Genomic DNA, 24,900 nt, shown 5'->3' with positions numbered 1-24,900 from the left:
GATCTGCATTTTAAATGGTGAGTCCCTTCCTAGAGGATAGCCAATCTCATTTTAAATAGGTGAAACCCCTTTGTTACAAGGGTGAACCTCTCTTCCAGACGGTGAGTACCTTCCTAGAGGAAAACCGATCTGCTTTTTTAATGGTGAATCCCCGGAGGATAGCCAATCTCATTTTAAATAGGTGAAACCCCTTTATTACAAGGGTGAACCTCCCTTCCAAATCTTCAAACCACCGTTCGACACCGGACGGACGCCGATCATCATAAAAACGCGCCAAACGTTCAAAGGTAATTCCATGCATTCATTCTCTCCACCTCATATCAACAAATCTTAGACTACGGACAGGTGAGCTACGGGTAAGTGACTCTCTCTCCTCATTTGTCTTTCACATAAAATGAGCATGAGCTGGAAATAATTCCCCGCGGAGTCAGAGTTTTAACGGCAAAGGTAAGGCAATCGAATGTCAAGACTTATTTTCTTTAGATTTTTCCCCAGCAGAGTCGATGAAGGATCCAGGTGTCACCTTGTCTTTGAAAGCGACCTCTAACCGAGATTACTTTCAAAGAGGGGTAGTTGTTGATGACCGATTTTTAATCAATTTTTCTTTAGTTTTATTTTCCAAAATTCACTAAAAATTCACAAAAAATCAAAAAATTAAAAAATCAACATTGGAAGCCTTGGTCAAGCCTAAGGAACCAATTTGGAACAAAAAATATTTTTTCATATTTTTCACATTTTTTTAAATATTTTCGGAAAATAGGAAAATATTAGAAAATTCATAAAAAATACCTTTCGAGGTCACAAAAATATAGAAAAATGTCCAATATTTTTATTTTAATTCCCTTTTCATATTGGCCTCATAAAAAATTGAAAATTGAATCCAATTTTAGATGTTTCTTCATAATGCCTAGAGTTGAATTTGCACAAAAAATACCAATTGAGTCTTTTTATTTGCAATTTTTACACATTTAGAGTCTAAACATTCAATTGCAGTCCCTTTGAACTTCAATTTGATCAATTGCACCCTAAATTGCGCGAATTGCACGGATTGCACAAAATCCCCCAAAATATTTGCAATTTAGTCCCTCAATTTGCCAATTTTTAAAATTACTTTTAATTGAGGGGCTTTCGTGGCAAAATTGGACCGTCCCCTTAGGTTTTTACACATTTCAAATCAATTGGCATAGGTCTCATAGTCCAATTTGGTCAAATTGACACTCAATTGAACTTTTCCCTAATTTGCCAACTTAGAAAAATTTGGGGTTTTTGTGCAAATCGATAGGAAATTTTGGGCAAAACCACATTTCTAGGTAATATCCAGGCCCCTAAGTGCAATTTTGAGATTTAATTGCAAAAATTCCCAATCAATTTTGTTTAATTTTGAAAATTTTGCAATGTACATCGTTCGAACCGGTTCGGACCGGTCTGACCGCCGGTCGGACCGGTCCAAACAGTGTCATCTTCTACCTTTCGCACGAGCCATTTGCAGATTTTGACGATCAATTTCAATGGCTAAATTGGGGACCAATTTGACCATAATTGATCAAATTGACTTAGGGCTTTCGTGGTACAGGTCACACCCCGTCGATTGCGAGCGCCGGCGCAATCAATCGTTCTTGGAGAGGGTCGGAATTAGCAGTCAAAGCTCCGGCGAGGCAAAAAAGTCAACATTTCACGAAACGCATGAATTCAAGCTCAATTCGCGACTAACGGAGAACCAAACGGAGTTCACGGAGTTACTCGTCGCCGTCCGACCTCGGGCGACCAAAAATCACGTGACAAACACGTGTAATCGTCACCGACTCAAGCTTGCCCGACGCGCCAAAAATTTGAAAGTTGGTATAAAAGGCTCGGGAGAATATTCGCGAAAGGGGGGGTTCATTCGCGCTCGCACAAAAAGAGAATAGAGAGAGAGAGAAAGCCCTCGGTGTCCGCCATTGAAGAAATCTCGAGTTCGAACCGTACATTGCTCGCCAGGCCAATCCAGAGCAAATCAAGCTTCGCGATCCACTTCAGAAGCTTCATAGTAGCTCCAGAAAGCGATCGAGCCACTTGGATCGGCCTGCGATCTCAAAAAGAGGTGAGTCGAACTTCTATTTTCTCTGCTGAGCATCAATGGCATCGCACCGACTCATGCACGATTCTTGCAATTCTTGTGTGCGTTTTTGTCCTTGTGCATTGCTGACCACAATCGAATCTGTTCCTTGCATCGATCTTGCTCGAAAACCCGAGTCGAACCTCAAATCCATCGTGGTCCAGTCGGACTTCGGCCGGACAAATCCGGCAACTCCGGGCTCGATCGGAGCTCGAGGTAAGTATTCTTGGCCTAATCTAAGTGTGTCACAAGCTTTGATTTGATTGTTATGCTTTATATGTTGAGATTGAGGTCTGCGATTACTAGAATGTGTGAGCTCGATTTCTGTTGATTTTATGGATGAAATGCTTTGATTCCGAGATATGTTAATATAGAGGTTAGATCGAGTCGATCGGCGTTGGTTTGAGGCCATTACGGCGAGATCTCACCGTTGGATCTCGCGGGAGGGCTCTCGGCCGTTCATTTGTTGTCGTCGAGGGGAAGAAGACGACCGACGTGGCTCGGTCAAGAGGTCAAAAGTCCAGGTGTCGCGTGTAGATTGGTCCAGGTCATTGCTGACTCGGCCTAGTCGTTGGCGCGAATAGGCTGAGTCGGACTTGATCCGATGGCCGGGATAAATCGAGGAGTTTAATTCTCGGTCGTCGGATCTAATTTTTGTATTTTTTTTTTCGAATATTAGATATATTACACAGAAAATAAAAATCAAAACGGTGCCGTTTAAGGTATAGGTGATTACATCGTCGTTTTGCGGTTTAGAGAATGAGCGGTCCAGATTAGATCTTAGGTTAATCATGACCGTCCATACCTTGAATTCATACGATGCCGTTAGGTCTTAGATGAGTGAACGGTTGAGATCGGACTTGAAGTTAATCGTGACCGTCCGAAGTATTAATTGGCACGGTGTCGTTTTGTTCAGAGAAGAGTCTACGGCCCGGATTGTGTCTTAGGATTTAATCGTGGCCGTCGGTTCAATAGTCAAATGCGGCGTCGTTTTGCAGAGAGTGTCCGACACGGTGTCGTTTTGAATAAGGCGAGTCGACGGTTGAGATTAAATCTGGGATTGATCTCAGCCGTCCATTTCATTTTATATATCCGAATATTCGAATATTAGTTTAGAAATTCCAAAAAAAATTAGAAATAAATACCATGTGACGTCATTTTTGTGTTGTGAGCAGTCGAGGAACGGTCGGACCGGGTTGACCCGGTCCAGAATATAATAAAAAATAATAAAAAAATACATAAAAATTTTCAAAAAATCCAAAAATACTTAGAAAATTCATAAAAATTTCCAGATTTTCATAAAAAATTTCTAAAAATTCCTAGATTGATTCGGTACTCATAAAGTCTGGATAAAAAATTTTCAAGACTTCGAGGGTCGATCTATGTCGATCAGAAAAATTCCCAACATTTTTAGAAAATCAATAAAAAATTCAAAAAAATTAAAAAAATTAGTAAAATTCTGGAAAATCACAAAAAATGGGAAATGGCCCTATTCAATTGGCCCGACCCCGATTTTGTGATTTTCGGGTCCCGAACCCTAAAAAATGACCATTCTACCCTTACGGGCCTTCCGCCCCAAATTTTCCCGAACTACCCCAGGAGTCCAAATTTGACATTTACGTGGGCCGATAGGGTCATTCTTAGATATATCGAGCCTTGATTGATTGATTGGATTGGTTGTGATTATTTTGATTGCGTATTTAATTTTCATGATTGTGACCGTTAGAATAGTAAAATTCCCATCTGCATGAATACTTTAGATCGTTAGGGCCTACCTCACCCGAAAGTTCATCTGCATGAATTCTTAGGTTAGAAAATCACTCAACATCGGTAACCGAAAGGGCGTCACTGAAAATCTTGGTGTAACCAAGTCCCCGGACCCAAAAATCTCTGGTTCTCGTAGAACCGAACGGTTTTTCCCGATCGCTCGGTAGGATTTTTCGATCATACCCTCCAATAAATTGATCGGTGGCGACTCCAAATTGGATATACATATTGCACATGCCACTCGACTACACTAAGGTCGATGTTCGATATAAATTTTCTCCGACTTCGCGATTCGAGTAATGGGTCTTGGGAGAAACCCGCGATCCTAAAAATCCCGCCGACAACCGGGGTTATAACCATATAAAAATGGATCGGCTCGTTAACCCTATTCATCCCGGGAGATTAAAATAAAATTTTTTTCGGAGGGTCGCGACATCATCTGATCGTATTGTTCTTTTGCTATGCTGCCTTGAAGTCTTACCCTTAATGACTATACATCAATTTCAAGGGGCAAGATAGCTTCCCGTCCATATGTCAACATGTAAGGGATAATTCCAATGCTCGATCTATTAGACATTCGATAAGCCCATAACACTGTCGAAAGTAGCGAGTTCCACTCCCTTGAGTTGTCTTCTAACTGTTTTTTTATTAGCCCAATGATTATTTTATTAGAAGCTTCCGCTTGACCATTAGCTTGAGCATAATAGGGTGTCGAACGGATCATTTTGATTCCTCTTGACTTAGTAAAGCCCAATATCTCTCACCCTATGAAGACTGATGAATAATCCGTTCTTCGATGAACTCCCTAACCGTTTTCTGCGTCACATTCTTGTATGAGACTGCTTCAACTCACTTTGTGAAATAATCAGTAGCTACAAGAATGAACTGTGCTTTTTTGATGAAGAAGGATAAATTTTCTCTATTGTATCCATTGCCCATCCTCGAAAAGGCTATGGCTTGACGATCGGGTTCATTAATGCGGCGGACGCATGCTGAACCGGTCCATGCTTCTGACATGACTGGCATCCTTTAGCACAATCAATGCAATCTTTAATGACTGTTGGTAAAAAATATCCGTGTCGTCTAAGTAACCACTTTATCTTCAAACCGGCTTGATGCACCCGTCGATGCAACTCTGCCATGGCTAGCATTGTTTCTTCTTGAACTAGACACTTCAGAAGCAGCCCATCAACTGTTTTACGATATAACTCATCATCAATTAGAAGATACCTCAATGCTTTTCTTTTGAAGTCTTTGCTGCACAAGCCTGGGTTCTTTAAATAGCTTACCAAGGGGGTTCTCCAATCTTGTCGGCTGAGGTCTTGGCCCGGATTCTCGATCTTTCGACCATTATAACCTATCCTTCCATTGAAGGCAAAGTTCTTGTCTGAGTGATAATATGCTCCACCAGTTCTTTCGATATCCGATACCCGGATGCCACTTGAGCTAATTCATTAGCTTTCGAATTTCCACTTCTTTTGACGTGGATCGGTTCATACGCGGTAAAGTTCGAAAGTAGCTCCTTCGCGAAATGGTGATGTCCCACGATGTTCTCGCAAAGATATTGATATTCTCCATTTAATTATCTAATCACCAATTGAGAATTTCCCTTTATTTTAACCGACTTAACCTTCATGTTAATTAGAACATTCAGCCCTACAATCAAAGCTTCGCATTCGGCTTGATTATTTAAGCACTCAAAATCAAACCCGAACATAAGCTTAGTTTTTTGTCGATAGGGCGATATGATCATAATTCCAGCACCTGATGACTCAGACGCCACCGATTTGTTGAAATATGACACCCACGGTGCAATACAAAAATAATTTTCGTTATCTTCCATTTTCAAGCCGGACGGGTCTTCCGTGATGAAGTCAAATACTTTCTGCCCTTTTACTGCTTTGAGCGGCACATAAATTAAGTTGATCTCTATCAGAGTAAATGCTCATTTCACGATCCGGCCTCTTATGATTAGCCTGGATAACATGTACTTAATTACATCTGTTTTGTAAATTACATGCACCGTGGTCGGCAGCATGTAATGCCGTAATTTTGTACGGGCAAAGTACAATGATAAGCACAGGTTTTCGATAGGCATGTATTTTGTCTCGGCATCATTAAACATCTTACTCAAGTAATACACGGCTTGTTCTTTGCCTTCATCATTTTCCTAGGCCAGTATATTCTCGATTATCGTGTCACCTGCGGATAAGTACAACCTCAATGGCTTTCTCACCTTTGGTGGTATAAACACCGGTGGCTTGATTAGATATTCTTTTAACTTGTCAAAAGCCACCCGATGCTTCTCCTCCCACTCGAACTCTTGTTCATTCTTCAACTTAGGTAATGGAGAAAAAACTTTGATTTTTCCTAACAGGTTAGCTATAAAACGTCGCAGAAAATTTAATTTTCCGATTAACATCTGTAGCTACTTCTTATTAGTGGGGTAGTAATTCTAAGATAGCCCTAGTTTTGTTCTTGTCTATTTCTATACCTCTCCGATGGACCAGAAAGCCTAAGAAATTACCAGCCCTTATCTCGAAAGCATATTTCAAAGGATTCATTTTTAATTTAAACTTTCGCATTCTCATAAAAGCTTGCTCTAGTTAGTCTAGATGACTTACTTGGTCTGTCTTAAGGATGACGTTGTCAATGTAGACCTCCATGAATTTTCCAATCATGTCATAAAAAATGAAGTTCAATGCCCTTTGATAAGTAGAGCCAGCATTCTTCGGATCGAAAGGCATGATAATCCACTCAAACATACCGATAGCCCTGGACACCTGAAAGCTGTCTTGTAAACGTCTTCCATCGCTATGAAGATCCGATTGTACCTAGAATGTCCATCCATAAGAGACATAATCTCGCTATTGGAGACCGAATCGATTAACACATCGGCCATAGGTATATGATACTCATCCTTTGGAGTAGCCGCATGGAGATCGCGAAAGTCAATACATACCCCGAGTTTACCATTTTTCTTTCTGACTAGCATGATATTAGACAACCATTGACATACCTAGTCGTCCTTATAAAATTGGCAGAGAGGAGATGCTCAATTTCCTCCTTGATTTTGAGGATCACTTCTGGAGCGAATCTCCTCGGAGCTTATTGGTGTAGTCGAAATCCTTTCTTGATTGGTAATCGATACTCGACCACCTTTCTTGCCATGCTAGGTATTTCATGATAGTTCCAAGCAAAACAATCTTTATATTTCTTCAATAGCCTCACTAGCTGAGTTTTAAACTATTGATCAAGCAATTTGCTGACGTAAGTCGGTTGTGGACAAGCCCGGTCTCCGAGATTCACTTTTTCTAATGGGCCCTAAGCTTGAACCGCCTTATCATCTTCCTTGATTGGAGATTCTTCAAAGTCGAAAATTTCATCAACCGCTTTGTTAGCTTGACCAGCTTGTTCGGCCTTATAAGCTGAATACCCCCTAGCAAGGGCTTGCACTAATGGCTGGGTTTCCATTAGCAAACTAGTTGAGTGGTTCCACCGGTTCCTTCCTTAGGACTCACTCGGTGTTTCCTTTGTCGAAACGGCAGAATGCAATATCTCTTGGGTCAACCTTAGAGAGATTAGATATACGAAGGCGATCATCCGGCATGATTTTATCTCGTCTAGATATACGAGTCCAAGTCATGCAAGTCTCAGGGTTAGCTTTTACATATTCCACCTTGTCCCCGTTCCAAAATGCTAACATTTGGTGTAGTATCGATGGGACACATTGGTTTTCATGGATTCAGTCTCTCCCCAAGAGTAGATTATATGACCCGTCAAGATCCACAACATAGAAAGATGTCCTTGACGTTTTGGATCCGACAGCCAAATTTGCTACATATATGCCTTTTACTTTAGTGATCTCGCTAGTGAAATCGGACAACTGAATATTCGATGGAATAATCTCATCATCGTTCATTCCTATTTTCTTGAAGAACCTGTATAGGATGAGATTTAATGTTAAACCTCCATCTATCAACACCTTCATTACCGGCCATCCATTAATCTTAGCATTTATGTTGAGCGAGCTTAAATGATTTGAGGTCTCCTCCATTGGTTTCCTGAACTCCATGATTTTTTCATTATCGTAGTAAAACTAAGTACCTTCCTTTTCTTGTAATGTAGCTTCATCAACGTGACCAAACAAGGGCAACTCTAGTCGAAACTCATTGGGTAACTTAACTCGCACCATACAAGAGCTTAGGGGCGATCTTGACCTGCTTATGCAAGCTCTAAACCGGGACTTCGGCTTGGAGGATTCTCGGAGTTTAGGTTGTCCGCTATTCTCCTCGCTTGGTGGTGCCTCTTTGGGTTTGCGTCTCCGGACCAAGTTTCTTGCTCTCCGAGGCCTAGGGTGACTTGGAGTAGTGAACACTAGCTCGGGGTTAAGCGAGTGACCCGTTCTTTGTAGCGTGTGAGCTCTTCTTTTTCTTTGTAACCTTCTTTTCTTGGTGCGGGTTATGATCTCCTTTTCTCTTTGGGTCTCTCTCATATCATACCAAGATCCTTCTAAGGGATTGTTGGGAATCTTAAGAGTTTGCTGGTGTCGGGGTCCAACTGGAGCGTAATAGTTTGATCCGGCGTTGTTATCAGATTGCTTCTTCCATCCATTCTTCCATTGCGGGCAAGCAGGTGGAGGACCGTAGCTCAAGTAATAGTCGAACTTTCCACTTGGCTCTCCTAAAGTGTCAATTGTAGGATCTCCTTCTTTGTATCGATGTGCAAATGACTTATAGATGTTCCGTCGAACGGGAGATTCTGTAGGTATTACCTCCCTGTCTTGTGGCGACCATCTAATCTTCTGGCTAGTCGGGCCGGCCTGCTGATAATCTTCTTTGTGTCGATCTGTACTTTGTAGTTCATGTCTACAACGAGTATAAAGATTCGACGTCTCGTGTTCCTTACCCGAACGTCTCAAAGATACCATTCCTGTCATTACCGGTAAAGGGTCGTGTCTGCCAGCCATAGGAGATTTGCCTTTATCATTGGCGAACTTGATATTTCCTTGTCGAATTGCTTCTTGGATGTTCTTCTTGAGAATCGGGCAATCTGAGGTGTTATGGCTCCACGAGTGATGCCATTTATAATACTTTTTTTTGACTATTTCTTCCTTCGTCGGTATTTTCTGACCTTTTTTCAACCTGATTTGTCCATCGCCCAACAACATGTAAAAAATTTCTTCTATTCGATTTGCATCAAACGAATAGTATATTGCCTCCTTGGCCTTAGCCATGACGGTCGACTTTTCTTTTATCTTCGCTGGCTTAAGCGCTTAACAAGTATATGGCTTTTCTATGATTAGTTGGGAAAAAACTACTTCAACAAAGTCTGTCGGCTCTTCATTGAAGTTGGTTGATTCGGCAAAACTTATATCTCTCCTTCGAGTATGCCTTTTATCTCTTTCCTTGAGCAAAATTTCATGCTTGATGGCCATGGTAGATAATTCGAACAAATCAGCACATGGATTTCCTACCATCTTGTTTCATATCTCGAATTTTAATATATTGAAGGCAAACTCTACGAATGTCTTTTCCGGTAAGGGTACCAAACATTTGTTCCTAGCTCGTTTGAACCTTGTGATGAATTGGTCAACGCTTTCATTTGCCATCTGCTTCATAGTTGACAAATCAGCAATTGATAAATTCGATATTGCTCATTCGAATCGTGCGTGAAACAAACGCTCCATTTGTTCCCATGTTAGCACCGAATTTGGCGGTAATGCAGTGTACCATGTAAAGGCTGTCCTTGATAAAGATAATGGAAATAGTCTCAATTTCCAATGGTCCGCATGGGCAATATCTCTACATAGTGCTAAAAAACGATTGATATGCTCATATGTGGATTGATCATCTTCACCAGTAAACAATGTGAACTCTGGTATCTTAAATCCTCTCGGATACGGGGATAGTATCCATCCAATTAGGATATGATTTTCGATAAACATTGACTCGATATCCCACCATCGGTTCATTGTACCTGGCCATTTGCTGATTTTGATACTGTGGTTGGTATGGCATCCGATATCCAGGTTGTTAAATTTGATACACTGGTTGCATAGCGGGCTGAAAAGCATGCAACATAGGCTGAGAACTTGGTGGTTGCAACGCTTGATTTACCCGCCGATATGCTGGCGGCATGACTTGTTCTTGGACCCGATGTCTCGGTTGAACAAACCACTTTGGGCCTCCGGCCCGGGGAAACCGGTCTTGCTCCCCGGCTTGCCATGGCTTCCCGAGGGGAACCGGCACTACCCCCTAGTTTTTTACCATCATGGGCACCGCTTGCTCATTGACAAGAACAAGATTTAATTGAGCGACGGTCCCCCATGATGGGCAAATGGTATATCTTATCAAACGGGATAGCCATGAAACCTACCTAGATACGCATTTGCTGGAGGTCCGGGTTTGTTAGCCAATAACGTTTCTCCTCGCTGTAAGATCTTGGTAGGTGCCAACGGTTGCATATTCTGGCTAATGGAACCTGTATCTAGTGATAAAGATATTGGCAGTACGCCGTTCATTGCCGACATGGAGGCATTCTCACCTTGAACTAGGGTGGATTGGCTGTGATCCCATGCTATCTTGAAGTGCATTCATGATATGTGTTAATGATTAATGGTCTGACCACCTCGGTCATCCGTTGGACCATGTGATCAGCAAACTTGTTCCGAACTTCCTCGATTATTCGTCTTATCAAAGATAGCATGACGGGTATTATTTCTGGATTTCTTCCGAGCTCTTCGACATGCTGTTGAGAAACCTCGATATTTTCACCATGTACTTGGTGTATCAAAGCATAAGCCGTGGATGACTCCGCACGCCGTACTTCCTCCATGGGTTCGTCTCCAACGCTATCTACTTTGTTATGACCTATCGTACGTGGCATAGCACTCTCTTGAACTAACACCTTCAGGTCCCACCAGTGCGTGCCAAAAAGATTGTTGCATGTCGAAATCCCTCGATAAGCCTCGAGTAGATAAACCTTGGCCCAAAAAGGGGTCGATGCCCGGAAGGATTGCTTGACGCGAGAATCTTTTATCGAACTTAATCCGTTTGTTTTCCAATTAGGAGTTATGGGTCAGCTTTAGACAAAGAGTGTCAGATACAAAGGATAATTATATTGACACTATAGGTGTAATACAGACTCTTGATGATTCGACAACCCACACTTTCGACAGTGGGACGAACTTCGACATGCTAGAACTTAGGATGCAACTCCGAAATTTAATCAACGAGGCCGAACTAGATTGTAGGACACAATGCCGGAATCTAATCGACAACACTGGACAAGGGATGTAGGACACAATACATAAATTTAATCAACGGTATTTGTCGCGACCTAAAAATCAGTTTTCTAGGCTAATGGATTATCGGGTTAATTATTCAACTAACCTAACTCGGACTCTCCCAAGTCCATACCAAATCGCAACTTAACGTGCAAAGATATTTGAATTGGAGTCGCCACTAATCATTTTTGGTAGGTCGATTAGAAACCTAAGTAAATTAGCGGGAGAACTAAATTACTTCTACGAACTAGAGATTCTAAGTCCGGGGACTTGATTACGCTAGATTACTCTAACACCCTTTCGGTACCATTTTATTTCATGAACAATTTTTGTCGGGCAACATTAATTGATTTTAACCTAAGTCACTAACAAAGGTTATCATGCGATTGCACAATCAATTAATTGAACATCCAGAAATCAAGGTAATTGTAGGAAGCATACGCCAAGACAAATTGTTCTCACTTTTGAATTTTTTCTTTTTAATGGGATAAAGACTAACCTATATGCAATGCATGAATTTAATCTAAGATGCAAATGAATTAAATTAAATGCAAGGAAATCCTAAGCATGCACTTGAAATTAATTTAACTACATGACTAACCTAGATGACATGCAATTAAATGAAACTAATGTACAAATGATGTTATGATCTAATTAAATGGATCACATGACGTAAAGACCGAAACATGCAACATGCAGATTCTATGTATTCCAAACCTAGCATGCAAATGACATAGCAAGCTTGTTTTATTTTTTAATATTTTCGGATTAATGAATGACCCTAAATAAAACTATGGCTAAAGATAATTATCTTACATATTTTAAGGTTTAGGTTTGCCTAATCCCTAACATATTAAAGATAAATTATTTTAGACATGAAAATCAATGCAAATATGCATGTTCTATCCTAGAATGCAAATCTAAATTAACTTGTTCTAAAATTAGATTAACGTGCAAATATCTACATGATTTTAATGCAATTTTTATCTAAAATGCAATGCAATATCTTTTAGAATTTTAAATATCACGCAAGAGCATATTCATTCTAAAGATAGTATGCCAATCAAATCAATCAAGAAAGTGGATATCTCAACCGATTTTTGAAAACTTTCGCAAATATCTGAATCCAATCTTTAATCCGTAATCTTACGGTTAACGGTTCAATTCAAATCCTTACTCGTGGCAAGTTGCGGATTAGGAAAAGATTCCTAATCAACCTATGCTTTTTTATTTATTTATAAAGAAATCCATCTTTATGCAAGATAACACAATAAATGCCCTGATATTTGCAAAATATGCTCCAAGATATGCAGCATTCGGAATATGCAAAACATCCTCAAATTAATCAAATTTCGAGATAGAGAATGTACCTTGTCTTTCGAAGATTGCTTTTCTCTTTCGCCCCCTCTTTTTTTTTACTTGCACGAAAATTGCAGCTCGAGCTAGGACCCTTTGAACGCGATCTATGGGGCTCCCGTGCGGCGATGGTGAGAGTTGACGTGGGCGAGAGGCCGGAGGCTCAAACGTCTACGATGATGCTCAAGGTATTTACCGCATGCACCACAACTAGACCTCTCTCCAAAGCTTCACCGAATCCAACCTCAGGATTCACTTAATCAACATATTAGACTTGTAGGTGAGTAGCAAAAGAATCTAAGTTTTAGACTCTATTGACCAAGCAAAAAGACAACAAAAAGAAACCACCGAAGGATTTCACTTTTTCTGATGATGGTAGTATCGCTTTCTTCTCAAATTGGATACCACATCGGAAGGACTTTAGTGAAACAAGAACAGCAGAATTGCGAGCAAGGACACCAACGTAAGGAGACTCACTCATGCATGTCTGGATAGCAGCTCCATTGTCAAGAGTGGAGCTCGCTTCAGTCCTGGTTCGGCCGTCGTCGAGAGTGGAACTCACGTGTTTTTCTCATCTTTTAGAGCCAATTTTCCTCACGAATGCTCTCAAATGGTGGACCTCACTGGACGACGCTCCCTCTTTTTTTTTCAACGAAGCCCCCCTCTGACTTTTCTCACTTTTTTTTTTCACACCGAACGAGGCCTCTCACCTTTTTCTTCCTTTTTCCGAATAAAGCTTCTGCACTATAACTCTGTGAAGGGCCCTCAACTTTTCCGCATTCGTCCCCCTTTTTCAACGAAGCTCCTCCCCCCTTAACGTGTGCTCGGGTATCCTATTTATAGGCATAGGGAACCCTAAAAGAGAAGTCAAGATGACGATTGTATCTTTTCGGTTTCAAAATATTCTGACCTAACTGAATAGATCCGCTCAAATATTTTCATTCCAACTTCCATATCTTTTTTTAAAAAAAATATCAATTTTGGTTCCGCATGATCTCTTTGCAAACCGACAAGTCCGATCAAATCCCCTTGTGTAACAACTTCTTTGCCCACTTAGTCCAATATGTTTTACCTTATTCATCGTCGATCGAATGCAACTACATGCATGCTATAAAATAAAATAAGATGAACTAAGTGCAAACTATATGCAAGATGGTTCAATTATTATTTGTTTTGTAAGGACTAAAGTTAATCCCTAATTTTTATGCAAAGGTTAATGACTAAAAGGGATGGCCAAAATTTAGGTATCAACAGCTGCTCCTCTTTGAGTGGAAGCTCGTAGAGGTTTCGCTCAAAGACAAAATTGAGCCTAAATTTTGACAATGCAAATGATGAATGAATTTTTTTTTTTTGCGGGGTTTTAATCCCAATTTTCAAATGCAGTGATGCATGATATGCAAAATGCATGCAATAAGGAACGTATGCTAAGGTTTCTTACTTCATGCGGAGTGGTAAAAGAGCCTTACATACGGATCGCATACAAAAAGCGCCCAAGTGAAGGAAAGCTTTTTAATGCTTGAGCTCCCTTGATCTTCAACTTCTATTCTACTGGAAGTAGGTTCTCAAGGTACGGAATTGCCTGTCTATTACCTGTAATTTCCTACAGATGCGAAACAGCGCATGATATGATTTAAAAATCATTTGAGAAACGCGTTACTTGTACCACTGGGCAATCACAAAAATGACCATGCCACCTATTCCACTAGGCGAACATGAAGTTGGTTGTGTTGCCTATTCCACTAGGCAGACACAAAGAAATATGTCACCTAATCCATTGGGTGAACATATAAGAGGGATCATGTCGCCTAATCCACTTGGCGATCACGAAGTGGATTGTGTTACCTATTCCACTAAAAATGACCATTCTACCCTTATGGGCCTTTTGCCCCAAATTTTCCCGAACCATCCCTGGAACCCAAACTCGATATTTACGTGGGTCGATAGGACCATTTTAGATACGTTTATATGATTGATTGACTGAATTGACTTTGATTGTCCCGATTGCGCATTTAATTTTTAATTGTGACTGTTAGGGTAGAAAAATCCCATCTGTATGATACCTTAAAATCGTTAGAACCTACCTCACCCGAAATTTCATCTGCATGAATTCTTAGGTTAGAAAATCACTCAACATCGGTAACCGAAAGGGCGTCAATGTAAATTTTGGCGTAACCAAGTCCCCGGACCCAAAAATCTCTTATTTTCGTAGAACCGAACGGTGTCTCCCGACCGCTCGGTAGGGTTTTCCGATCATACCCTCCAATAAATTGATCGGTGGCGACTCCAATTGCATGTACACATTGCACATGCCACCCGACCACACTAAGGTCGACTTCGATATTTGATAAAATTTTCTCCGACATCGCAATTCGAGTAATGGATCTTGGGAGAGACCCGCGATCCCGAAGATCCCACCGACAACCGGGGTTATATACCTATATATATAAAAAGGGACCGGCTCGTTAACCTTCGCCGGAAGGAGGGTCGCGACAATCATCTTCGGTTGGACTCGGCTCGGATGGCTCAAACCCCCCAACTACTCCAACCGAGTGAAAGGTATGATTGATGGGCGGTGGTAAAGGACTTCGACCTGCTCCTCCTCGGCCTCTACGATGACCACGGCCTCGTCCACGGCTTCCGGGCTTATGGTATCCTAAACCAGCTGTATGGGATTGTCCCTTCGTCTCGATTAGCACGCGAATACCTTGGCCTTCCTTCCCAAGACCCTTGTCCGGCTCAAAACTGTTCCCTACCATAACTTTCGCCACCATGACAGGTGAGTTAGACACCTCGGGAAAGGGTAAAGGTTTGTCGGGAGAAGCTTAAATGACATGAACTATCTCAAATGAATGATAGCTATCCTCTTCTACATGATCGGGCTCTATATAAGGGACCGATGTTGCATTGAAGATTTGGTGATCCTCCTCCCCATAAACCGTCACCAGCTTTGCTTCACCACAAACTTGATTTTTCGGGTGTAAGCTAGAGGGCACCGCGCTTGCGTTGTGGATCCATGGCCGGCCCAACAAAAAATTGAAAGCGAAAGGGATATCCATCACCTGAAAAAGAATATCAAACACCGAAGGTCCGATTTGTAGCTCTAGGTTAATCTGTCCCATCACATTCTTTTTAACCCCGTCGAAGGCTCGGACTCAAGTCTTGGTGGCTTGCATGGTGGATGGATCAATTCCCAACCGCTTAAGAGTAGCCAATGGGCATATATTCGGAGCCGATCCATTATCTACGAGCACCCTTGCCATATGAGTTTCTTTGTATTTCACCGAAATGTGAAGCGCTTTGTTGTGACCCCGTCCTTCAATCGGAATCTCCTCATCAGAAAAGGCCACCTGATCCTTAAGAAGAATTGCCCCGACAAAGCCCTCCAATTTATCTTCCTCGACCGTCTCGGGCACATGGATTTCGCTCAGAACTTTCATTAGAGCACCCCGATGTTTCTCAAATGTCCGGAGGAGTTCCAATAATGAAACCCGTGCGAGCAACTTCCTCAACCGATCGACCACACTATATTCGCTAGCTTTAATCACGGCTAGGAATTCTTTCGCCTCCTTCTCAGAATCGGGTTTGGCCGGTTGGTTATCGGCATAAGCACGCCCCGACCTTGTTATCAAGTCAATGTCATATGACCAGGGAACCATCTTATCATTCTCGTAAGGATAAGGTTGAGACGATGCCAGTACCAACTCCTCCGAAACATCGGCTACAACAATTCCAAGATCATCATCAGAAGCATCCTCGAGGGGAGGCATATCGCCTAACTCGGGGTCCAACTTAACCTAATCTTCAGTCATTATCGCCAATTCTTCATCCCGATCAATGATGACCTAGGATATAGTGGCCACGACTCCAAACTCATCAGTCATTCCGATCATCCCATCTCTAATTAGCTCATCCACCTTCTTTTCTACCTCATGATATGAAACCATCCCGCTAGTCAAAAAATAACCAGCCCGAACTAAAGCATCAAAGATATCATTGAAAGGAACCCCGAAACCCATAACTCGCTTCGCTTCTGGTCCAAGGACTACATTTGCACATCCCGAATGATCGGGGAGTGGATTGTTCTGGACATTAGGCTTACCGTTCGGCTGGAATGCAAATACTCCGGTCTCGAGTAGATCCCGTATTCGATGTTTAAGCACTTGACAATCATCTGTTGAATGTCCTACCTCACCTCTGTGACAATCGCATTTCTTTGATGGATCGTACCTCGCATAGCTGGCGGCATTAGCTCTTTGTGGCTCAGAACTCAACAAATTCTTCTTCCTCATTACCGCCAGCACTTGAGATAATGTCCCGGGAAGTGGAGTAAACCGGCGAGGTTTGCGTTGTTGGCGTGGGTTCTGCTAGCTTTGTTGCCCATAAGAGGTCGGCTGCTGGGCGGTGAATTGCAACTTCGAGGCCCGAGCCGGTGCCTTACGTGCATAAGTCATGTTAACTTCGGGGACGGACTCCTTCTCCTTCTTACCGGAAAATCTATTGCTAGATGCACCCGACTCACCGTACCACCCCTTCTTGAGCCAGGACTCAATTTCCTCTCCCATGGAAATGAGTTCACTAAACGTCTGGACCACCGTAATCAGCATGCGTTAACGGACTGCGTGCGGAAGGGTTGATACAAATATCTTCATCAAATCTCGCTTTGAAGGTTCGGGCATAATTTGTCCCGCCATGTTGCTCTAGCGAGTAGCATACTCCTTTAGAGTTTCGCCCTTCTTCCGCTCAGCTCTCTCCAAATCTTCCCGTGTAATGGTGACATCTAGATTGAACTTAAAATGCTTGACGAAAAGGTTCTCCACCTCTTCCTACGAGTCCCTCCGGTTAATTTGATGGTTAGTGTACCACCTCATCGCGGCATCCTTCAAACTTGCTTGGAAAGTTTGGATCATTAGAGGTTCATTAGACATATATCTACTCATGTGCCCCTGGTACATCTCGATATGTTGAATTGGATTTGAGGTGCCATCATACTTATCAAAGTCGGCATCTTGAATTTTTCAGGCACTTGAACCCGAGCAAAAATGGATAGATCAATAGGCGGAACACTTTGAGTTCCCTCTACTTCTCGCAACCTCCGGTCGAGCTTTGCCAACAACTTGACATTCTCATCATTTAAGTGTGGATGATGAACATGGGCTGCCGGAGAGATACTAGTATCGGTCAAAATAACATCATCCAAGTGAAAAGTTGGGTCGGTATCCACTGCATGAGCCTTGTCGGCGCGACGACCTGGGCGGGCTGGAGTTGGAATCTCTGACTAAGAGCCAACATTGACTTGCTGCTGCTTGGCCATGAAATCATTCATCATCTTGGACATGGTAGCCGCAACATGTTCATTCATTGCATTCATGTGTTCTTTCAGCTTTTCATCGATCATGGCCGCAATCTCGGCCTGATTGGCCATCCTTCTCTTTGTCACCGACCGAGTGTTATAAGAATGTGGAGGATCCGTAGTAAATTACCTAAAAAAAAAACAATGATCGAAATGAATATAACAAGTAAAAATAGCGAGTCGGTCCATGACATCCTCTAGACCCCAAAATGAAATAAAGGACTAATTCAAGCAATTTCCAATTTTGTCGATCCTCACGAGAAAATTCATGTCAATTCGAAAAATGATTGAAAAAGATCACATTTACGAACTTAAAGTCGAATTGATGATGAAATAAATCAATAACATTTACAGAAGACCAGAATGTCGATCTGAAGAGTAACCTTTATTACAAGAAAAGCCCATAAAATCATGAAACACAATTACAACTAGGATGAAACTAACTAAGAACAAAACAATGACTCCTAAACATGTCAATCAAGTCTTTTTTTTCTCTTCTTTGTGAGGACACGATCTATAGACGAACGGGCCTCCAATTCTTTCCGAAGTCGTGCATTTTCCTTAGCCAAGGTCTCCATTTGCTTCTTAGCCTTTTGCGCGTTCTTCTCATAGGCCTCGATCTCGGCTTCACGAGTGGGCTTCACGGGCATTAATGGAAACTTCGGGAGCATATGGGCCAGTATGAAATGATGCTGGATATACCGGACTCTAGCATGATAAAGCCTTTCCTTTCCCTCGAGCTCCGCTTCAGGTAGCAATAGTTGGCGAGTTTCAAACTTGAGCCAAACTTGATCGATATGTCCGAGCTCGGTTGCATATTCTTCGGCTGCAACGAATTGGACTTGAAAAGCATCAGGCCCTAGTGGTGGTGGAATGTCCCGCAAAACCCCATATTGTCGTACCATGCGAAGAGGATGATATCTCGTCACACCCGTAACACCTAACAAGGGTATGGGCTTCCATTCACCGTGATGCAAACGGGCCTCGTAGACTCGGAACCATATAGCTTGCCATAAGAAAACCTTAGGACTCAGATCTTTAAGTAAATCAATCCATTGAGAATAAGACAATCCTTTAAAATCTCTTTGCAGTTCTTGAAATTTTGCAATTGGATTTTCATTTTCACTTATTCGAGGTATAATCATCTTAGAACCAAACTCAGCATAATGAGAGAAAAACCACATTTGCAAAAGTTCGGGTGAAGCATGGAATGTATTATCTTCCTTTTTTATGAAATGAGTTAGGGATATGAAAGTTTCAGCTAGGATAGCATTGATGAAATTCATTCCACTACAAATTTGCCTAACTATCCAAGCCATGGATGGATTGATGAAATTCTTTTGAAGTGGAAAAATCACAAGCCCAAAGAAAGCTAGAATGAAAATCCTACCACACAAGTATGAATTGCTTTCATAAAAACGCTCAATGAGAAATGAGAAAGGACACATTTGACATTTTTCTTTCAAAATTTTTCTCATTTTATTCTCGCTAACTTTCAAAAATTCAGCTAAAAAGAGAACTGGATCAATTCCCACACAAGGACGAATTAAATCACTGTCTAAAGGTTTTCCAATGGCAATGCTATATTCTTCCAAAGTCGGAGTGAGCTCGTGCTTACCTAGAATAAAGGTAGCGGTATCCGGGCACCAAAAATATGCAAGTGCTTGCATAACCCTAGTCTGTAATCCGATGTCCAAAAGTGGCAACATATTACCCATACGGTAAGGACGTAATTACGTGCATCGGTGTTCAAATGACCCCACATCTGCTTCAACTCGGCCTTCGGAACGTACACAAAACGGAGATCCGAATGCCCCATTGTCTATAGATCACGTGCCACAAACCTAAGTATCATGGACCGACCCAAAAAAAAATAACATAAGACAAGATAAAGTTCAGGAGCATACATTACCGTAGGATAGGAAGATAAACAATCACATGGACATGCACATGATTCGTGAGTTAACCTTATTCTATCTATCCTAGAGGCTGACAAATTGAAGCGAAAGACTTGCGGCAAGGCAACAATCTCGCGCACATAATCAAGATTAATCGTAATCCTACGATGTAACCAGGATTAGCCGGGTCATTTCACTTTGACTTCTCGAGTTAAAAATCATAACTATTGCCTTAGTAATCCTACCGGGCATGGGTTCTAATTTTTGAAACTCATTTTTGGAAAAAGATTCGGGATTGAATTTGGACTAACTTTCGACCATGATCCCACGGTGAACGCTAGAACCAATCTCAATACCATCCTAAAACTAGTGGCCTAGGTCCAGCCATGGGTTATTGTGTGGTGTAGTGCTAAAGCAATTAATCACGCACAACAAATAATATGCAAACACCGCTTCAAAAATTGCAAGAAATAATCATAAAAATTGCAAACTCCAATCCTGCAAAACAAAGGGGTTAGCTACACAATCCACCCCTTATATCTCCCATCCGCAAAACCATTTAACACTTGAGTTAATACTTACCTGGAATCTAATTGCCGGACAAAAATGCAGTTTTTCCCATGAAATTATTGGCCTAAGTCCACTAAGGTTCCTTTTAATTCTTCCGAAAATTAAAGTGATTAATTAAAAAAATTTTTGAAAAAATCAAGGTAAAGTCCCCAGTGGAGTCGCCAAGTCGTCGCGACCTAAAAATCAGTTTTCTAGGCTAATGGATTATTAGGTTAATTATTCAACTAACCTAACTCGGACCCTCCCAAGTCTATACCAAATCGCAACTTAACATGTAAAGATATTTGAATTGGAGTCGCCACTAATTATTTTTGGTAGGTCGATTAGAAACCTAAGTAAATTAGCGGAGAACTAAATTACTTCTACGAACCGGAGATTCTAAGTCCGGGGACTTGATTATGCTAGATTACTCCAACGCCCTTTCGGTACCATTTTATTTCATGAAAATTTTTTGTCGGGCAACATTAATTGATTTTAACCTAAGTCACTAACAAAGGTTATCATGCGATTGCACAATCAATTAATTGAACATCCAGAAATCAAGGTAATTGTAGGAAGCATACGCCAAGACAAATTGTTCTTACTTTTGAATTTTTTCTTTTTAATGGGATAAAGACTAACCTATATGCAATGCATGAATTTAATCTAAGATGCAAATGAATTAAATTAAATGCAAGGAAATCCTAAGCATGCACATGAAATTAATTTAACTACATGACTAACCTAGATGACATGCAATTAAATGAAACTAATGCACAAATGATGTTATGATCTAATTAAATGGATCACATGACGTAAAGACCGAAACATGCAACATGCAGATTCTATGTATTCCAAACCTAGCATGCAAATGACATAGCAAGCTTGTTTTATTTTTTAATATTTTCGGATTAATGAATGACCCTAAATAAAACTATGGCTAAAGATAATTATCTTACATATTTTAAGGTTCGGGTTTGCCTAATCCCTAACATATTAAAGATAAATTATTTTAGACATGAAAATCAATGCAAATATGCATGTTCTATCCTAGAATGCAAATCTAAATTAACTTGTTCTAAAATTAGATTAACGTGCAAATATCTACATGATTTTAATGCAATTTTTATCTAAAATGCAATGCAATATCTTTTAGAATTTTAAATATTACGCAAGAGCATATTCATTCTAAAGATAGTATGCCAATCAAATCAATCAAGAAAGTGGATATCTCAACCGATTTTTGAAAACTTTCGCAAATATCTGAATCCAATCTTTAATCCGTAATCTTATGGTTAACGGTTGAATTCAAATCCTTACTCGTGGCAAGTTGCGGATTAGGAAAAGATTCCTAATCAACCTATGCTTTTTTATTTATTTATAAAGAAATCCATCTTTATGCAAGATAACACAATAAATGCCCCGATATTTGCAAAATATGCTCCATGATATGCAGCATTCGGAATATGCAAAACATCCTCAAATTAATCAAATTTCGAGATAGAGAATGTACCTTGTCTTTCGAAGATTGCTTCTCTTTCGCCCCCTTTTTTTTTTTTACTTGCACGAAAATTGCAGCTCGAGCTAGGACCCTTTGAACGCGATCTATGGGGCTCCCGTGCGGCGATGGTGAGAGTTGACGTGGGCGAGAGGCCGGAGGCTCAAACGTCTACGATGATGCTCAAGGTATTTACCGCATGCACCACAACTGGACCTCTCTCCAAAACTTCACCGAATCCAACCTCGGGATTCACTTAATCAACATATTAGACTTGTAGGTGAGTAGTAAAAGAATCTAAGTTTTAGACTCTATTGACCAAGCAAAAAGACAACATAAAGAAACCACCGAAGGATTTCACTTTTTTTGATGATGGTAGTATCGCTTTCTTCTCAAATTGGATACCACATCGGAAGGACTTTAGTGAAACAAGAACAGCGGAACTGCGGGCAAGGACACCAACGTAAGGAGACTCACTCGTGCACGTCCGGATAGCAGCTCCGTTGTCAAGAGTGGAGCTCGCTTCAGTCCCGGTTCGACCGTTGTCGAGAATGGAACTCACGTGTTTTTCTCATCTTTTAGAGCCAATTTTCCTTACGAATGCTCTCAAATGGTGGACCTCACCGGACGACGCTCCCTCTCTTTTTTTCAACGAAGCCCCCCTCCGACTTTTCTCACTTTTTTTTCACATTGAACGAAGCCTCTCACCTTTTTCTTCCTTTTACGAACAAAGCTTCTGCACTATAACTCTGTGAAGGGTCCTCAACTTTTCTGCATTCGTCCCCCTTTTTCAACGAAGCTCCTCCCCCCTTAACGTGTGCTCGGGTATCCTATTTATAGGCATAGGGAACCCTAAAAGAGAAGTCAAGATGACGATTGTATCTTTTCGGTTTCAAAATATTCTGACCTAACTGAATAGATCCGCTCAAATATTTTCGTTCCAACTTCCATATCTTTTTTAAAAAAATTATCAATTTTGGTTCCGCATGATCTCTTTGCAAACCGACAAGTCCGATCAAATCCCCTTGTGTAACAACTTCTTTGCCCACTTAGTCCAATATGTTTTACCTTATTCATCGTCGATCGAATGCAACTACATGCATGCTATAAAATAAAATAAAATGAACTAAGTGCAAACTATATGCAAGATGGTTCAATTATTATTTGTTTTGTAAGGAATAAAGTTAATCCCTAATTTTTATGCAAAGGTTAATGACTAAAAGGGATGGCCAAAATTTAGGTATCAACAGTATTGGATAAGATGAGCGAATGGTACAACACCGGAATTGAATCGACTGCATCGAACCTAATGAGCAGATGCCGAAATTTAATCAACAACACCTAACTCTAGATATAAAACTCGCCGGAATTGAATCGACGACAGGAATCTAAAAACTACAGCTAAGCTAAAGGCTAAGAGTTTAATTGTAAAGATACGTGTTGGTGTTTGTCTTTTTTGTCTTTTTTTCCTATGTTATGGCCATGGGGTATTTATAGACTAGCTCTGGTAACCATCGAGCGGTTTATTTCCTTAGGCTTGACGTTTTATCCTTTTCCGATAAGTCATGTGGATAGCCATTTGACGGTTTCTCGATTCTCGCGCCCTTTTTTTTCACATCGTGGGGATTATCGCCAATCTTTCATTAATAGCCCCGATCGTGACTCTTTTCACATGCTTTTCCTTTCATCCCTCAAGGAAGATGCCGCCAATTTTTTTTTTTTAAATACGTGGCATCTTCGAGGTTCTCCCGAGTTTGTCTTCGGTACTCTCCGCCCGCAGCGATCAAAACTCCTGCTCGTGCCTATCACGTGGCTCTTGGAGTAACTTTGGGTGTTAACGGTTTTATTCCGCTAAGGATTTAAATCTCCTTTCTTATTGAAGTTTCCCACTTCCTAAAAAACTGATGATTGAACATCCTCCCAGTTATGGCTATAGAAATACCCATTTAAATCATCGGGACCTAGGGCTTTGTAGCTCCTAACTGGTGGGCAGCCTAGGAAACTTCCTTCAATGATATTTCTACGAGTAGGGCCTGATTAATGTCCTCACCTATCGTAGAGGACAATTGATCTACAGGTAGCTCAAATGGCGATGCCCCTTTGAAGTACAAAGTTCTCGGAAATATAGAACTATTTGCCATTTCAACTGCTTCTCATCCCGAATCCATCCTACGTTAGAGTTCTTTAGCATTGATATTCTATTTCGATGTCTTCTTTAAATAGTAGTTGCATGGAAATTTTTGGTATTTTTGTCGCCCCAATTCAGCTATTTCATTTTTGATCTCATCCCCGATACATTTCTTCATGTCTACATCGCTTCTCAATTTTCCTCTTAAGAAATTGCACTCTCTCTTTATCATGGAGAATGGTGGGATAATTCGTTATATCTTGCAACTCTTGTTTCATCCGCAAAATTTCCCTATGAGGGTCGGAAAATTTTTTACCGCACTCTACTAAGGCATTTCTAACCACAAGTAATTTCTTGACAGGTCATATTCTCCACTTCAAATGAATTCCAAGCCTCTTTTATAATCTGTCCATTCTCTTCATCCTATGTCCAGTAGGCCTTGAATCTAAAATTCTTGTTTCTTTTTGTTGTTGTTGGCCATAGGTCCAGCAAGATAGGTGTGATGACACGAAAACCCCTACTTGCTTATGAGTGAATTAGTATTTAATGAGTTCGGATTATTGGATAAACTATAAGGAATTTTATTCTAACTTAATGGAATTTTCGAGGAATTATAAAGGACCCAGTAATATTTTTAGAGACACCATGTATTTAATTCGGGTTCCATCGAGTCAAATATGTGTGAAATTGGGACAACCGAGGATAGAAAATGACACATGGCTACACATAGGCATGTGTAGGGCCACGTGTCAACACGTGGAGCCACTTATCACCGCCATGGTGCATGTAGCATGGTGCTGCCACGTGTCATTGTGGAGGCGGTGCGCACCGATATGTGTCACAAGCGGGTAACATGTGTCATCGTTTGGTCCAACCGCAAGCCGCCGACTTGTCCTAAGGCGATGAGTCGCGTAAGCTGACCGGCCTTCAGCTACTTCCCTCTATATAAAACCTTAAGTCGGTTTATTCGT

At 41.0% G+C, this 24,900-nt stretch overlaps 1 long non-coding RNA gene across 1 annotated transcript; it reads right to left on the bottom strand.

The window, feature by feature from the left end:
* Positions 1-755: 755 nt before the first annotated feature.
* On the bottom strand, positions 756-19,918 carry LOC125315952. The gene is made up of 3 exons (XR_007199287.1): positions 19,789-19,918; positions 10,639-10,644; positions 756-789 (listed from the first exon to the last, which is right to left on the bottom strand). It is a non-coding gene; the product is annotated as an uncharacterized LOC125315952 (long non-coding RNA).
* Positions 19,919-24,900: the final 4,982 nt, after the last annotated feature.

This window comes from Rhodamnia argentea, chromosome 7, assembly GCF_020921035.1.
Source record: "Rhodamnia argentea isolate NSW1041297 chromosome 7, ASM2092103v1, whole genome shotgun sequence".
Classification (NCBI taxonomy): domain Eukaryota; kingdom Viridiplantae; phylum Streptophyta; class Magnoliopsida; order Myrtales; family Myrtaceae; genus Rhodamnia; species Rhodamnia argentea.
This window is presented reverse-complemented; position numbering and strand designations above follow the sequence as displayed.